The 17,540-nt window shown below is 44.9% G+C and overlaps 1 pseudogene across 1 annotated transcript in view; it reads right to left on the bottom strand.

The window, feature by feature from the left end:
- Nucleotides 1-717: 717 nt before the first annotated feature.
- Nucleotides 718-17,540, bottom strand: part of LOC144132585 (5-hydroxytryptamine receptor 1 pseudogene) — a 59,474-nt pseudogene continuing 42,651 nt past the window's right edge. Inside the window, exon 2 of the transcript XR_013314866.1 lies at nucleotides 718-3,917. The product of XR_013314866.1 is annotated as a 5-hydroxytryptamine receptor 1 pseudogene (transcript). The remainder of the gene's footprint in view (nucleotides 3,918-17,540) is intronic.

The raw sequence follows: 17,540 nt of genomic DNA, 5'->3' as shown, positions 1-17,540 counted from the left end.
TAACTTTCTTCTTTCGCTCTCTCCTTTATTCCTTGCTTTACGGGACAGGTCGGGTGCCCGCCAAGATATGTGAGACAGTTAATGCGCGTTTTCCTTTTCACAAAACCAATTTTCAATTTTAAGTCCACTGACCCAGGCAGCAAGTTATATGCTCTCCTTCCGTGACTTCTGCGCACGGATGGAAGATGATGAAGGCGACGATGTCCAATGCAGAGCGCGAGAGTGTGGCAGTAAAACAGCAGGCCTGATCGGGTGCAGCGATAGCATGGTGCTCTAGTGCAGTGGCCTGCAAAGCTGATCTGTTCACACCGCCGCGGGTTCAAAATCCAGTAGCGGCAATATTTATTCTATTACTGGATACATCTGAGAGGATTTAGAAATTTATCGGCTTTTTCAGGACACTTAGCGAAGTAGTGCTTTCGCAATAAAAGAAAAATCGGCAAAGAAGCTTTGCTTATCCTCGTTCGACACTTGTATGCATTCAACGTTTTTATGCGGTGGAACTCTTCCCAGGAATTTCTCTTGCCCTCTCGAGCTCCTTGGGAGTTTGTTGTGCGAAAGCAGTCGCTCAGTGTTAAACATGTTCTCCTTTAATGCACGTGTAAGTGCCAGGACTTAAGATAACTCGGAAAATATTTAGGAGCAGGTTCTTCAACAGTGTCGGGCTAATAATATTGCAAGCACACAGTGAAGACGAGCGTTGCCACGATTCTGAGTCCATTCTTGTAAGTTTATTCATGTCACAAAACGGTTGTCGAATGAACTTCACCCGGCGTACGTGAAAAATGAAAAGGGACAATTTGAACGAGCGGCGACCGAATGAAGGGACCGGTTCAACACTCATGTCGCGGCGAATGTTTTTCACAATTTGTATACAGTATCGCTAGAGCCTGAGGATAGACCATTCACATTTTGCGCGAGAGGCTTGGAGCTAGAATCATGAATGTGACGTGGCCATACAATCCCGTCGTTTGCCAATTGAGCGTCACCTCCGCCCAAACCGAAACCTCGTCCTTCAGAGGTCTTTTTAGGGTGAACATTTCACCACTTCTTGAAATTAAAAAAGAGGATTGAGTGAGTGCCACTTTATAAGCACGTAATAAAACTCGACTTTTGGAACACAAAGTACCGAAACTGGCTTTTCCGGGATAAAAGTTCTATCGGCAGGAAAGTTCTTCCTGTGAAATCTAATTCCACTTTCCGCCAAAGAAAACAGCGCACGTAAAATCAGAGAGCGAAGGGCTCACAAGTTTGGCTAGAATGAAGCGCACATCTATATTTAGTACTTAAACAGACAAAGGTGAAAAATAAATGTGCCTGGAAATGAAGACGTCCTGAGTATTATATCAGTTCACTTTGTTCTGGATGTGCAAGCGCTTGCACACGAGAATGTAACTGAAGTACGCATTTTCATTTGAACAAGCACGGAATATTTATTTTATTTCTTTACAAACCGTGCCGTCTCAACTTACAGGTATTGCGGGGTGGGCACCGCGATGAAAAACGGAATTATAAGAACACACATAGTAATATATACACGACAACGCTAACATAGAAAGGAAGAAGTGAGAATTTAACTTGTCACAAAATTATGCAATTGATCAACATATTGACTAGTTGGGGTTATCTGCACAGATCCATCCAACTCTGCCACAAGTCGGTTGCGATGGAAAAGAGGAATATCGAAACAATTTACGATAGCTGAATACACGAACGAGCGAATTCGGTCACTTATATATTGAGATGGCTATTAGGGCATTCCCACGTTGTGCTACATTGGCGCATGTTTATTGCATGTATCTGCTAGCGTGTGAATTTAAAGAAAAATTTAGGGCATTCAGATGCTTTCAGCTTGGAACAACGCGCAACACAGTTCTCAGTATTTTGTATGGCTTTGAGAAGAAAGTTTCTGGGACGTTGTAATAATGCCAGAAATTTCAATCCGTTCATGCCCACTGTAGCTGCTAAGTTATTTGCTTTAAATAAGAGCAGCAAATATAACGATGGCTGCAGTTCCCAGGGAGCTTCCTTACAATGCTTTATGAACAGTTCAGTGTACACTCCCAAACATTTTTCCCAGTTAATTTGACAAAGCTTGCCGAAGCGACACGACAAGTTGTTCGAACTTCTTCTTACAGGGAAAACGTTTTGTGGAATATTCAGTTGGCAGATTTTCTGCTTGCCTGATTGTGCTTGACTTGGTTGCGGACGCTCTAAATTATGTGGGGTATATAGTGACAGTTAGTTCTTTCAACCCTCCTCTCATTTATTCCTCTCCAGTCATTTATTCATTCCCTCACGGTCGTCTACAGGTGCCTGCCCTGAGAAATGGAGTCACCGTGCCTTTTCTTTTTTTTATTTCCTTCTCCTTCATTCGCAGATCCCTGGATTGACCATACTCTGTGAAAGAGATACAGTTGGTTCACAAGACTCGCACGTCTAACGGTCAACGCGTTATGAAAATGCACAAGAGAGACACAGGTTTAATGAGTGCTGACTGACTGCAAACTGGCTTCATTCATCATGGGATGAAAACCATGATAGGAAAGCAGTTGAATGTTGTGAAGTCATGGGCGATCGCAAGGTTCAGTAATTAACTTGTGCATTTGACCGAGTTAAAATTCCAGAGAAGCGAGACCTCAAGTCAGGGTTCTGCCACCATGCACGCTTTGTGAGGAATCGTTTCCAACTATACACATGGCTGGAAATGGTGTAAAGGAAAGTGCGAACACGTGCTTACAGTCGATTAATGAACAGTATGAATTTGAGGTCTTCAATTATGGAAGTGGCAAGAATTCATCTCGCCGCTCCTCTTTGTATACAATGATAATCTTTACAGCTGGTGTTCATGGAGATCAAGTCCAGGCGATATCCTTCTTGTTCTTGCGCCCCAAGAGCTTACCGCCTTCGCCAGTGCCACTTCCACATTCGATGGCACTGCTTCCGGTTTCACGCACACCGCATCGCAAACAGAGCAGGTCTCGAAATGCTCTCCGGAAGTCGTGATGGAAAGTTACGTATATTACTGGGTTTAGAGCCGAGTTGGCATATCCAAGCCACAACGCAAAGCTGTGAGCCCACTGTGGAAGGGGCTTGCCACCCAGCGGCCTAACTAACGCGATTGCAAAAAAGGGGAGCCAGCACACTGTGAATGCTGTGAGGATGATCCCAAGTGTTATAGAAGCCTTCCGCTCCCTAACAGCAGCTCTGAGGCTTCTTGTGCGAGGCCCCGGCCGTGCCCTATGCTCGGCCTCGACGACCTTCTTGGCAGCCTTGTGAATCCTCCAATACATGGCGAGCATCACCAATAGAGGTATGTAGAACGCTCCGAGCGTTGCATACAACTGGTACGCCAAGTGCTGACTGACGAGGCACGTGGGCATCTCTGGAGTCCCGTGCTCGTTTCCCAGGACCAGCAAGGGCGGAACGCTGATCAACGCTGCCAATATCCAGACTGCTCCTATGCAGGCCCAAGCTCTTCGCGCCGTGCGTCGAACACCGTAGGTCAGTGGACGAGTGATGGCGAGGTACCGGTCCACGGAGATCATGCAGAGATTGAGGATGGAGGCAGTGCAGGAAGCCACGTCCACAGACACCCAAGCGTCGCAGGCTGCTCGGCCCAGGTACCAGCGGTGACCGGTCAGTTCGAGGTGCATTGCGGGCGGCATGACCAGCATAGCCACGCATAGGTCTGAGACAGCCAGTGAGACCAGGAGATGGTTGGAGGGGTGCCGTAGGCGGCGAACGAGGCATACAGAGAGGCAGACAAGTGCGTTGCCCACTGCCGTGGCGCCGATCAGCGCTCCGAGGCAAAGGGCCAGCGCCAGCGCAGTCAGCGTGAAAAAGGACGCGGCACACCGCCGCCACGACTGCTGCTGATGCTGCTCGTGGTCATGTTCCACCGGGACCCGTGCATCCTGCGTATAAAGCAAAAAACAGAATGAAGTAAGCAATGCGGTTTCTCGCCATTTCCTTAAGTAGGCTAGCTCAGCGCCAGAGACAAAGATGTACGTGGAGCGAAGCGTTTAACGCCGCGAAGACTCAAGTTAAGTTTTTTCTTTGCCTTGCTTGTAATTAATGGTCGCCTCCTGGACGTAACGTGTTCGGTGACTGATAAAAATGCCGTAAAATATTCACCTAGAACTCTCCCAAATATATTTACCTTTTATGAGCCTCTTTATCGCACACCGATCTCGTAAAATATCAGAACAGCCGCCTCCTGGGTCCCTTTGTACCCCTATATTATCATTTACCATTTTTATAGTTGTTTATTAGGTGCGTGTATTTCTAATATGTCGGGAGTCTTCCGTATACTAAACTTCTTTCAAGTGATTACCAACCCGTGCTGTTTCCCGCCGCCATGCCTTACTTTTTTACATTATTCGCATTCGTATACACGCTCTGCAGGGAATGTAGACCAGCCCGAAAGAACGGCAATGCTAACCATATTGAAACACATTGCGGACATAAATAGGTGCAGCAATTCAATTATTCAGCTGTTAGAAAATTCGAAGCGATATTTCTAGACACCAGTGGTTTAAAAGGGCAGGTAAAAAGATTTGAAATAGTAGCTCGATCTTTCCGATCAATTATTTCTGTGCGCATCAAAAAATTTCCAAAAGCGACCAAAATGTTCAAAGATTATTCTTTTTTTTTTACTATTCAAAGGTTATAAACGTGCATTCAGATCTTTTTTTTTTTTAGGAAGAAGAGGGCAAGCCTCGTACAGAAACTGACAGGGATTTTACTGCGTTCCATAGCACTTTTACATGGCGCTTATCGACGACGTGCTTCCATGTATCAAATTTTTATCGAAGGCTCACCGATGTTCCAAATGTCCGTAAGGAACCGTACAAATATCTTTGGGGCTCTGAAATCTGCTAACGACACCCATCAGACTTGCCACATGCGGCATATCTGTATCTACGAAAGTTACTCGTAGAAATTGAAAAGTTTTGTTTCTCTGTATATCTTGAGGAAATTTTAGGGTGACTGTTCTGTACAAGGAGAATGGTGCTCTTATTTTATAAACGCATTTCTTTTTATGTGAAACGTTTTTGGAAAAAAATGGCCATCACTACGGGCTCCGCACTTTTTACAATGCGTCTGTTGGTGTTGATATAAAACCAAGAAGCACATATTTGATGAAATATTTAGACACGTTTGGCGTTATAAAGTGACAGCAGTAACCAAACCTTCTTGTTAAAACTTCCACTTGTGTCTGCGCCCGTGCGGTTACAAAGCGTTCTGTGAACACAATTATGCGAAACATAGCCTTCTTGGGAGCGTGTATAGGCAGAAGCCAGTGAAGTGGCTGTAGCTGGAAAGGACTTTCAGACACATTGCTTCCTGTATGTTAATGTTAGCCAAGGGAACAGGAACGCTGTAGAACATTAAATTCATCGCTTTATTCTTTTAATCCGTTTTTCGCTTTCCAATACTCGCCGATTGATCATCGCCGCTTCATGCGTACCTCCATAAATGATAAAAATAATTTCGTGTTTAAGCTTGCTGTTCACCTCTAGGTCTCGCCTAATTGCCCGTCCAGTCTTCGACGTCACATTTTACCCTTAGCGCTCCTCGGAAATAATCCCATCTAGTTTATTTAGAACGCGTGCCTGAAACATTTACGTATATTATTGGGTACGAGCCATAGCACACAAATAAAACAAGTCTTCAGCGTCACTGTAGTAGTATTCACAATCGCAGTATGTTAGACTATAAGAGCAAACGTTTCAACTAGTAAGACGTACACGCACTTTTTTCTACCGCACAAAAATTTAGTTTAAACGGACTTACTTAAGAATTAGCCGCAGCACTGAAAGTGTTAAATAATAATTTCATTGCTGCTGTAAATTTCACGGCAACTACTTCAAAATAACAAGCAAGCGCTGACTTCAAATTTGAAGATAATTGTAAAATGTTTGGGAATAGGCGTCTGTTTGGTCCAGGGGTGAAAATCCAGAACCGGACTTGGTGGAATGGGCCCTTACTTGGTCCGACAACTGATCATTAAATTCAAGACGGTGCGCACCGGGGAGGGTGAGGGGGGCTTGGTATTGCGTGAACACAGCAAATTTGAGAGGACAAATTTGAATAGCTTATTAGAAGATATGAAAAACGGGCTGACTAAAACACGGCTAATCTTCGTCACTGAACCCGTCGAACGACTCTTCCGACTCCGAACAAAACATCAGTTCCAAGCATTCGCCGGTTAGGACGCCGCGATCCTCGAGCACGGATTGCGATCCCATTCCCGCTAGGTGCTAATGGATCGCTCCGTCCTCGCTGCCGTCCCGGCAAGTGTTACACAGTAGCCCTTGAAGAATTCCCGTATCACACCTATCGATACTGCTGCCCACGCTCGGAACACAAAGTCCAAGATAATCTTGCCGCGACTGCTCCCTTTGGATATCCCTTTGTTTGTATCGTTAGAAAACTGCTTTACGTTGAGGTTAGGTGCCTCGTCTGAATGAACTTATTTCCGCGTTCACACCCCTCCTCAGCCCCTCCACGATACGCGCCGAAAAGATACCGAACAACGGACGCTTCATGTGTCATTGCTGTGTCTTTCGCCTCTCGGATACGGACATAACCGCATGGGTGCTTGTTCGGTTTTTTAAGAGAATTTACATTGTGAAGAAAAGTGGGGGGGGGGGGGGGGCGCTCATTTGAGCATAGGGGGATGCTCGGTATATATACGTAAGAAGCTCTAAAGAAGAAACTAATAACTCTACAAAGCATTATACATCTTGCCCGATTGGCACACCGCATCAGTATTGGAAGCTTCATCTGGAAATAAGTTAATGTATGCCGTATGGTCCATCGGACAAGATTAATCGAAGTATTACTCTCCGATTGGAATGGCGCTACAAATTAAAAAAAGAAATAGAAACACTCCCCTGTGCACCTTGGTGTCTGTGACAGTTGGCTTCCTTCATTCCATCTCTCTCTCTCTCTCTCACACACACACACACACACACACACACACACACACACACACACACACACACACACACACACACACACACACACACACACACACACACACACACACACACACACACACACACACACACACACACACACACACACACACACACACACACACACACACACACACACACACACACACACACACACACACACACACACACACACACACACACACACACACACACACACACACACACACACACACACACACACACACACACACACACACACACACACACTCTTCCTTGCATTTGTTAAGCCCCCACCACTTTTTTTTGTTTGCTTTCCTTTTTTCTTTGCTTTTGTTTCTTTCGCTCTCTTTTTTCGTTTTTCTTCTCGCAGTAGCCGCGTGCGCACCCAGCCCCGCCTCCCTCTTTCACCTCGTGTGTGTGTGCAGTGAATTCCCAGGTACGCGACGCGCTGCCTTTGCTTCCCTAATATGCCATAGGTGTCTGTTGTGTTCCGTTCTCCCGGCCCCCTTTTTTCTTTTCTTTACTTTCCTTTATTTCTTTTGTTTTAAGCCTTCTGTGTGTCAAGTCCCATGCTATAAGAACACGCGCCCATGCACTGTATGGTCGCTCTTGAAAAAGATCGGTCCTCCGATCAAAACGTCGAGTAAAATAAAAATGTTTCCTTAAACGAAGCGTATACTTCGATGTATATTATTTTTGAAGCATTGAAGTACCTGATGTCCTCGCAACTATATATATATATATATATATATATATATATATATATATATATATATATATATATATATATATATATATATATATATATATATATATATATATATATATGGGCTGTCAAACTGGTTTGGCGTCGGCTAAACCACTTGTATAAATATGACAGGTCGATCCCGCTTGCACGGTTAAGCTGCCAGCAGAAGTTCAAGAGGCGTGCACCCAAATACCTTAGTTTTTGTATTAATATAAAAAGCACGTAGCGGCTTGGTGCCTTGTGGCATCACAGATTTGAACATACGAAGGTTAGCCGCGCCTATAAAGCGAGCCACGCGTCAGACGGGTGATTTAAACAGATTCCTAGGACAGAACAACGAGAGTGAAATTGGCCATTCGTCTTTTATCGTTTTCTGTTTCCCTAATTTCTGCTGATGAGCTCTTGCCAGCGCACCGGCGTGCCAGCAAAGTAGCTTATGAATGATCGATGAATCAGTAACAAGCTATTGTGCTTTACAGTCACAGGCGGACAGTGGATTTTGCCACGATTTGATGCGCTGGCAACCTATTTCAAAAAAAACTGTGTGCCTTAGTAGGACCAGTAATCTAGCCGATGAATTCAAAATGCCGGCCCATCAAACAGTGCTACAAAAGGCAAAAAGCCCAGGAAAGTCAACTGCAGGTTTCTTGGAGGCGGGTCTAGTTTCTTGAAGAGTACATTATTTTAATGAGAGCGAATCGGGTAGCAAATTGAGACGGAGGGAGGCACTGCGATAACATGAGCATTGCAGATGAGGATGAATTACATACAGAAAGTATTTCTGCCAATTAGTGATATTCCATCACAAAGAAGACACTTTGTATTTCGGTGCTCGGGAGAAACAAACATGCAGGGAGTGTAACAACGAAGTTTAGTTTTGGCCACAGTAGATGCAGCACTAAGTCTTTCAGGTGCCCTTTATCGTTTTGATCAAAATCATATTTCATCCTAAGAAGCCTATGTAGGCCTCAAGCAGTCCAGTTCATTAGTTTTCGAACGGAAAGCAGGAATAGTTAGTTTTACACGCACAAACCAAATTTCTGACAAAACTGAAAAAAGCAAGAAACTATATTATGAAAGTATACATTTACGAAATCAACACTCTACGGGCTTGGAATTGTTGCCTGTTTACAAGGTACACATGATGCAAGAAATACAGATTAAAAATACAGTGTTACTGGCGGAAAAATCTGTCGGCAGTGAAATTGAGCAAGAGCTGCTTCTGAGCCCTCTGTTTGCTGAAATATCTCTTACTTATTTCCGTTGGCAGAAATAAGCGCTCTGTTTGCAAGTCGAACCCTATATAAAAATGTGCACAGGCTTGAATAGGAGACAAATAGGATTATGGCACATTTCGTTTAACATAATAAGATGCAGCTTCCAAAGCGATTCAGCCTATGAGTGACTCCTTAGTGGAGGGCTCCGTATATCTACCATTACCCGTGGTTAATTGCCGTGCACTTACATCACACAGTGCATGAAAGTCGTGGGTTCGAACCCGCCCACTACGGTAGCACTTCGATGGAGGAAAAATGTGAAAATTCCGTGTACTATGCATTGTTAGTGCCTGTTAAGAACCCCAAGTGGTCGAAATTATCCGGAGCCCTGCTCTACGGCGTCCCACATAGACTGAGCCGCTTTGGGACGTCCATCCTATAAAGCCAAACCAAATGTGCAATAATCCTATTTGCTGACCCGTTAAAACCTATATACATTTTTCAGTAGAGAAAGATCCTGAATTCGCCTTAAAGAATTAGTGTCTATAGAGTAGACCCAGAGAAGATTTGGCGAATGCGCAGAGACCATTACTGTGCAAAAAGCGCATTTCCGGGTTAGATGTGCAGCATCGTTCAGGCGTAATCTAAACGTTCAAGTGTTGACATTAACTAATCCTTCCTCCGTATTGCAATACGTTTGATATGATAGTCAACGACTGTTCTCTGTTCATGCCTCTCAGAATGGTGACGGCCTAGTTATTTAAGGAGCTGGATGTCGTTTGTATATACGCTATCATTTCAGTACTGAATTGTTCTCTAATAGCTGTTTTTACTTACACTGTAACAAAGAACGTGGTTCGCTCATGTGGGCTCTAATTTTCACTATTGTTTGAGGGGATTATGGCTTGAACACCAGTTGCCGTATGTGAAAGTGCTCGCACCAACGTGTACAGGTTCCAGTAGCGTAATGATAAGATTAAAAAAAGATTCATTCAGTCTTTATTCAGTCTCAGACCTAGCTAGCGTACAAAGCTGTCCGCTAGCATTTCGTGAATGTTTGCCATGCTTATTTCGCTTATTGCCAAAAGTGGCATATAAATCTTGAAGCGCGGCGCTGTATTCCACTCTCGCTTAATCGTACTTGCAAATTAGTGTCGTTATACAAATAGCCAATCGCAGACTGGAGCAATGTGTGCTGTGCCAGTGTACTCACACATAAACACTGCTTCCGACATTTAAAAAAAAAACAAAGGAATCAAGGGATATGTATTGATCGCAGTTCCTCCCCGACCGCACCAAAGGGCAGATCGATAGGCCTCATTTGCACACAAGTGCCTGAAATGTTGAGGTGCTGTCCGCTTCCTTTTGTTCGCCTTTGTACCCCGAGGTCGAAGTATCTGGAACTCGGAGGCGAAAACATAAAACAATATGAAGAAATTCCGTTCCTGACATGCTTTTTGTCGTTTTTTTTTTTTAAGATGAGGCGCTCTTCGTCAGGGGCATTCGGGTCTATTAATGATATTTCTTGCGTGCCATGCTCCATCCATGTGGAGGTCAGCAAAAATATTTGATAGATGACTACTTTCCTGCTGTCAGCACGGGAGACAGAAAAAAAGCAGAGCATCTCTACTTGCAAACGTTTTTGTATTCAGCAGGTTTTGCAAAAGTTCTTGTGATCGAAATGAAATGAAAAGTTTTCAGTGTTTATAATGCCCGTTTTGTGGCAGCAAATAACAAGTCTGAAAAAAAAAATGCAGTAGAACTTGTTATACTAAAGTTAAAGGACGCCCGCCATTACTTAGTTATAGACATTGATTGGGTATGGCAATGCCCTTGGCAGTGACCTTAGCCGCAGCTGTCGCATGCCAACCGGCTTACCTATCGCTGGCTTTTAGCCTGCTTCTAGTCAGTGCCCCATACGAATCCATCCAAAATGCGCGCTGAGGAAGGAATCTCTGCCGCGCGCCCGCATTTACAGCGGCCCGCATTAGCTTCAGCGCCGTTTTTTCTTGCGCATATTTTAATCCACGGGAGATTTGGAGAAGCGCACTACAATTTTACATGCCAGCGAATATGAGAAGAACAGCCTAATGTACGAACCTCGTCAACGCTTACCTGGATTGCCCTACAGCCTTCATAAGCATTGGCGCCCAAAAAACGGGTCTTCAAGGAAAAACGCTAAGGAGATCGAGAAAGTATTCCGAATGTTTACTCCGCCTTCTTGACGCTGAAGTTCATAAGACCAGCATGAAAAGGTTTGCTTTGGTTTGCTTTGGTTTATGATGGTTTAACGTCCAAAAGCGGCTCAGGCTATGAGGGACGCCGTAGTGGAGGGCTCGGGAAATTTCCACCACATGCGGTTCTTTAACGTGCACTGACATCGCACAGCACACGGGCCTCTAGAATTTCGGCTCTATCGAAATTCAACCGCCGCGGCCGGGATCGAAGCCGCGTTTTTCGGGCCAGCAGCCGAGCGCCATAGCCACTGAGCCACCGCGGCGGCTAAGCATGAAAAGGGGGCACAGCGATAAATCCGTCCCTAACATCCCCAACCTCTTTTCTTTTGGTTGGCTTTGCCGCATGACCCACAAAACCCCTTTGTTGCAACATCACCTAGACGACTTCACCACAGCACTGCAGTGTCCTACGGCGGAGATGGAGACCGAAAGTTATCAGTGCATTCATCATTACCGCCTTTTGGTCAACAGGAATCGCCTTGCGCTTTCGGTGTCCTCCTCTGTCTCTTGTCGTGGGCTTAGAAACCAGGAAGTCAAACACACTAGACACACGGGAAAATAGATTCGCGACGTGGTCTGTGATGTCCTACATTCGTGGATAAAAATTATGAAAATTCAAAAACTGTAAGATACTGGCAAAGGAATATTGAAGCTAATGGTCATTTGTTTCGGTATGTAGCAAAATATTTTCCTTATATTGTTTCCATCGCTCGAATCGAATAGTTAAGACTGCATAGAAACCAGTGGGAAAATGTATTGGCTGTGGAAAAAAGTTTAATAGCAAAAAAAAGGAACTTTCCGTCGGGAGATCTGCGGATATATTTATTGTTATATGAAAGCTTACAATGTAGGACAAACTGGCGGCCATAAACTTTGTCTCCTTAAAAATGGCTTTGTACAAGATTTTTGGACATACGCACGGTAATTTCAGTTTTCTGCGTGGAATGACCGCGGAACTTTTGCGCAGTGTAAGAAATCGATATACCCAGCGCCATATGCTACCTTGGTTAATCCGTCGTTCGTTGTATTTCTTCGTCGGATGATTATATTTCCTGAAAACTAGATATCAAGCATAAGGTATTCTTGGGAGTTCCCAAGGCGAAGAGCTATTACCGTATTGAATCTACAGGCATTATTGCGATAGCATTACACTAACAATATGCGATTTCGCCTCCGTTAGTAACCAAAGTGGCTGACTGGTCGAGAGGGCGATGATGTCACAACCGTGGGACGTAATCACAACCTGCCCAACGTGGGAGATGGTAAGTGAACTAATTCAAGTGCATAAACTAAATTGCCAACTGCCGACTGCGACTATTCACATCATGCGATTTCGGCTCCTACGTTAGTCAGAAATATCGACGAATGGTCACGATCGCGACACCTCACCAAGGCGCTCGTCCGCGTCACCGGGAAAGGGCGACACCAGCAGCTTGGGAGCGATTTGGTGGCATCTGAGCCACCAACTTGGAAGAATACACAGAACAGATGAACGGAGACGAACTGGACGAACATATACTGAGCGCATGATTACGTGTGCGCCAATAAAGATACCGTGCCAGTGAACACATCGTGCATGCGGTGAAACAACTTACACAGGCGAAGAAACTTGTACCAGCAGCGTTGCTTATGCTATCGCATTCCACGCGATAGCCGACCTAAGCATCCCCACAATTTTTTAATTCGTTTTTAAACTTTGCTTGTTGCAAAGATTTCCTGTAACTGTGTGTTACAATTTAACTTGAATATAATATTATTTTACTCTTTGCGCGGCTGTTGTGCCTGGTGGCAACTACTAACCGTTACTGTTTAAGAGCGGCAAAAACGTAGTGACTGGTATGAAGGCCACACAGCAATATAAAACAAAAATTAAACTTAAAAATGGGTAACAAACGCGTATCATTTAGTTGGCCTCACAAAGCTCGAAACTAACAAAAAATGTTTTTATAGGCTCGAAACTGACAAAATCTTAATCTGAAAGAAACAGCCGTCCTTATTCGCTTGAGAGAATGCCATATACTTCAGACTATATACAAACTAATCGCCTTGTAACTAGGATCGAAATAGCCATTCGCCAGCTATTAAGCTCTGTAAAAGTAAGATTGGAGCCACATTTTTGAGCAAGCATGAAAGAATTCATGGCTTAGGCATCTGGTGTAAGCGGTCGTGTGGGGCTTGACATCGAGATATCGACTTATCTGGAAAATTACAGCTCGCACCAAGGGGCCGCATTGTCTGAAATAATTGAGAAAGAGCAGAGAATAGCGTCTCAAGTCACAGATCTGAGTCAACAACTAGGCTGGAAAGTAATGAGACATAAGAAGACAACCATCAAGGTACTGTTCATTAATACTGCCTCCACCGGGCCGTGTTGGTACTAGTCAGCACGGGAATTCCAGCGCTGGTTATTCGGTTTGTCTGCAAGAAGCTAAGCATCTTAGGCATAGTAGTAGCGCAAACACACACACACACACACACACACACACACACACACACACACACACACACACACACACGCACACACACACACACACACACACACACACACGAAAAGAAGAAAGAGACACCGAGAGACAGGCACAGACGCTGCACTCACAACTAATTTTATTCCAAGCCATCAAGTAGAATATATAGGCTGCGTCGCGCATGCGCTTTAAGAGAGAATGAAAGAGGGCGTGCCATCGCAACATCCTGAACATACATCTTATCTTCTAGCAGAAAAAAGTGCACGTTCCGAACTATATCACAAAATTGACGTATCGCTAATACAATCACTGTCCCTTTTCTTTACATGGAAGGCTTCCAAAAGCTCACGCGCGGTCTGGGCTTTACATTTGCCTAGGACCATAGTGCTTTCAAAAAGAGGCGAACACAAGCAAGAACTGCAGTTCTCTACTAAGGGCACGTCCTCACTGTTCTGTAAATTTCTACTATGTAAATTTCAGCTCTGTAATTTTCTGTAAATTTCTACTACTATGCTTAAGATAAGTAACCAACTCGCCCAAGAGCTCGTTTGAATGAAGAACCTAAGAAGTACATGAAAAGATGGGATTAAGAGTTTATTGGGGCTGGTGACTTGAGCGCTTTTCTGCGCAGCGGACGAAGTGCATGTCTTTTATCGCCCAGTGAACAGAACCTCGCTATTGAGTTTGTGCGTTTGGTTGAAGCTCGAGGTTTTACTCGAGAGCGTGTACAGCTCATTCGGTCGAAAAGCCGTCGGCGTAGTGGGCACCGCGTGTCGGAAATAATCGGGGCTGCGTAAAAAAAATCGTATCATGCTAGCCGTTAGCCTCAGAATGTTCCGGATAGCGTCAAACGATTTAGCATTTTATACAGTATAAACTTACAGTTAAGTTAGAGCCCAGCTCGCGGCAGGGATTGGAACCGGCGACCTGTAATCGGGGGCTGCGCAAAAAATATCATATCATGCTAATTTGTGGTTTGAGGAACAGAAAGGTGCGTAACAGGCTCCTTCGGTCAGTAGGCAACTCAATCGCGCTGTTAAGTACGTGGGATTGTGTGAGAGAGAGAGATGTGCGCTGCATGCGTTGGCGTTGGCAACGTTGTGGCAGAAACACCGTACTGGAAAAATAGGCCGCCGGCTTTCATTGGGCTCATGGGCGTTGCCATTAGCAACGTTGGAGGCTCGAGAGTTGAAATCTGGGCCAGTTGGTTAGTACATGGGCGAAAAAAGGAGTAAAAAAAAAGTCGAGGGGCACACAGGAACGCACACAACAAGCACAAAAGTACGACTGGTAGAAGTTGTGTGCATTCCTCCTGTTGACCCTTGTCTTTTTTTTTACTGCTTTTTTTGCCTAACTTGTAGGCTCAGAATGGAAGGCCTAACCCACCACGATATCGCGTCATACCCTGAAGGCGGAGATTAAGTGTTTTCTCCAATTTTTTTTTGTATACCAACTGTATTCAATTAGATTATGAGGATGATCGGTATGCTGGGAGAAAAACCAACAGGCAGTAATGTTCGGAATACTTCGCTCGATGATGAAGTGTCGCTATCAGACTGCTTTTAAACGTTATGGCTACATTTCACCGTCCCGGCAACATCACATCTTTCAGGCTTGGTGCGCTCCACTCTATAGATTTGGTTTAAGACGTCTGGCGGCCTAGTTGGTTACAAAGCATCCTGAAGCTAACAACGCAATTTCAGCCACACACAGCAGAACGACGAAAGAGGCGAACCCATAGCCGCGTTTGCCTCGTTATTTGTGGAACTCGACGCGCTGCAGATTGCGCTGTTCTCTACAAGTTGTGTAATTTGGCATACTGCACATAAAGATTGTTGTCAAATTCATAAATATTTGCGCCATAAATCTTGAAAACATCATTACCGAAGTGACTCGCTCCTCATATTGCTGTAACAGTGTGCTAAACGGGCAAATTTTCAAGAAATGTAAATTACGGCTTACTGAGGGCTTGTCATCAAGGGAAAAGAAAAGAAACAGCTGCACCTTCACCTTACCAGAACTTCGCATTGAAAATCATCTGCTCTGCTCGAGACAGGAATTATATAACGGTACCCTGTTTCAAGTAGGGGTAAATTACAGCGCATGCTGATTTTTCGAGTTTGGGATAGGTTCCGTTTTGACTTGCGCCTAGGCCAATCATCGCTGGCTGAGGTACCCTTGAGGCGACAACACCGCGACTTGGTGTAAAGTGCGGGAGTAATTGGACGGAAATGCAGATATTATTAAATCAATAACTAAGCCGGTCGACACCTGCATACGGGTTGTGCAATTATTTATAACGTCAGAATAATTTCGCCCCACATGCGTTTATTATTACTTGCTGCCCTGTTTTCGTATGGTTTGTGGCGCCGCGTGTGACTTGTTTTCTTACATTCATTCATCACTGTGCATATCCGCAGAAACAAGTCGCAAGCAAGCTACAAAGAGTTCTTGTCACGTCTGACGCATCGACGCTCACGTGTTTTTACCTCGCTGTGAAAATACTGGTTACTGCTATACTTCGAGCGCAACTATCTTGACCGCAGGCACAGTCGCGAGAAAAATATATTAGCACAAATCACTGGCGATCAGAATTTGTATATCTCACCACGCGGCGCTGCGGTTTGCAGACCTGCCTATCGAGCCGTTCCCATATTTGCATCATAGGGGAGACGGTTGGAATTGAGCTTGATAGCGTGCCATCGCCTGAGCGTCGAAGTGCCGACCCTACGTGAATGTGCACGCGGCATTTATTTTGGCTCGGTTATTTTATGAGAAAAGATGGCTTCTTTTCTATTACTGTTTTTTTTATGTCCGTGATGGTTTGTCAAAAGGAACTCGCGGAAACAATAGATGATAGGGCTGCTTTTAGCCAGCATAACACAAGCTCGAAAAAGAGATAGAGTTGATTTTCCCGATGCAACTAAATCGCACAAGTCACTTTGTTTGAAAAGTGTAGTAGAAATATTAACAGGAGCACTATCCCATCAATTCAAGAAAAGAAGTGAGGAGGGTAGCCATCTCGCTGTCGTAATGCGAGAGCAAACACGTCGTTGCACTAATGGCGTGCATAGGCCACACCGACCCTCACAAAGCTTCGATGGCGCTCAGGGAAGGAGTCAAACGGGCTGCTTGCAAGGTCAGGAAGAGCCTGGAGCCTGCTCCATTCCTCTTGAACCTCCGTCCAAAGGATATCTGGTGATGACTTGTGCAGCTGCCTTTTAACTAGTCGCTTTTGCATTAACCCCGATATATATCCAATTATATTCGAATCCGCTCTCTTGGGAGGCCATGGCAGCCCCTGGATGCAGTGCTGTTCAAGCAGTTACCAACCGTAGAGTGGCTGAGGCTGCTCGCAGAAATAACTGCCATACAAGCAAAAAACCAACTATCCTATTCTTCATCAGTTGCCTGCGGGAGCAAGGCTGCCCTAAACAAAACGAGAGAGGGCGAGATAAAAAAAAATAAATTTTGCAGGGTCGTGACAGTCAGCTGATCACCCCAAATACTGTAGAATGGGAGTGGCCCGGCACTCTATATTATCAGCCTCTTCGTCACCAGCAGCGCCACGCGTTGTCATTCCGGCGCTCCGGTGTTGCGTCACGTGTGCTATCTTTTTTACTCGCGACTGTACGTATTCCTTTCGGAAATCGCATTCTCTTCGCACACTTCCCAGAACTGTATAAAGGACCGAACTAGGACATGGCTCAACTGGAGATACTTGCTTCGGCGTTTTTTCTCTGTTTTTGTTTGAAACCCGGAGAGGTCAGCGCAACGTCTCAGGAATGAGCACTGGCAGAGGTGTTCGTGGAGAGAAATGCAGGTACATGCGCGATACAACTGGCGCTGTGGATTTCTGTCGCGTTTAGTGTTGGGAAAAGGATGCGGCATTATTAGGAGGCAAA

The sequence above is a fragment of the Amblyomma americanum genome, chromosome 5 (assembly GCF_052857255.1).
Source record: "Amblyomma americanum isolate KBUSLIRL-KWMA chromosome 5, ASM5285725v1, whole genome shotgun sequence".
Classification (NCBI taxonomy): Eukaryota; Metazoa; Arthropoda; class Arachnida; order Ixodida; family Ixodidae; genus Amblyomma; species Amblyomma americanum.
This window is presented reverse-complemented; position numbering and strand designations above follow the sequence as displayed.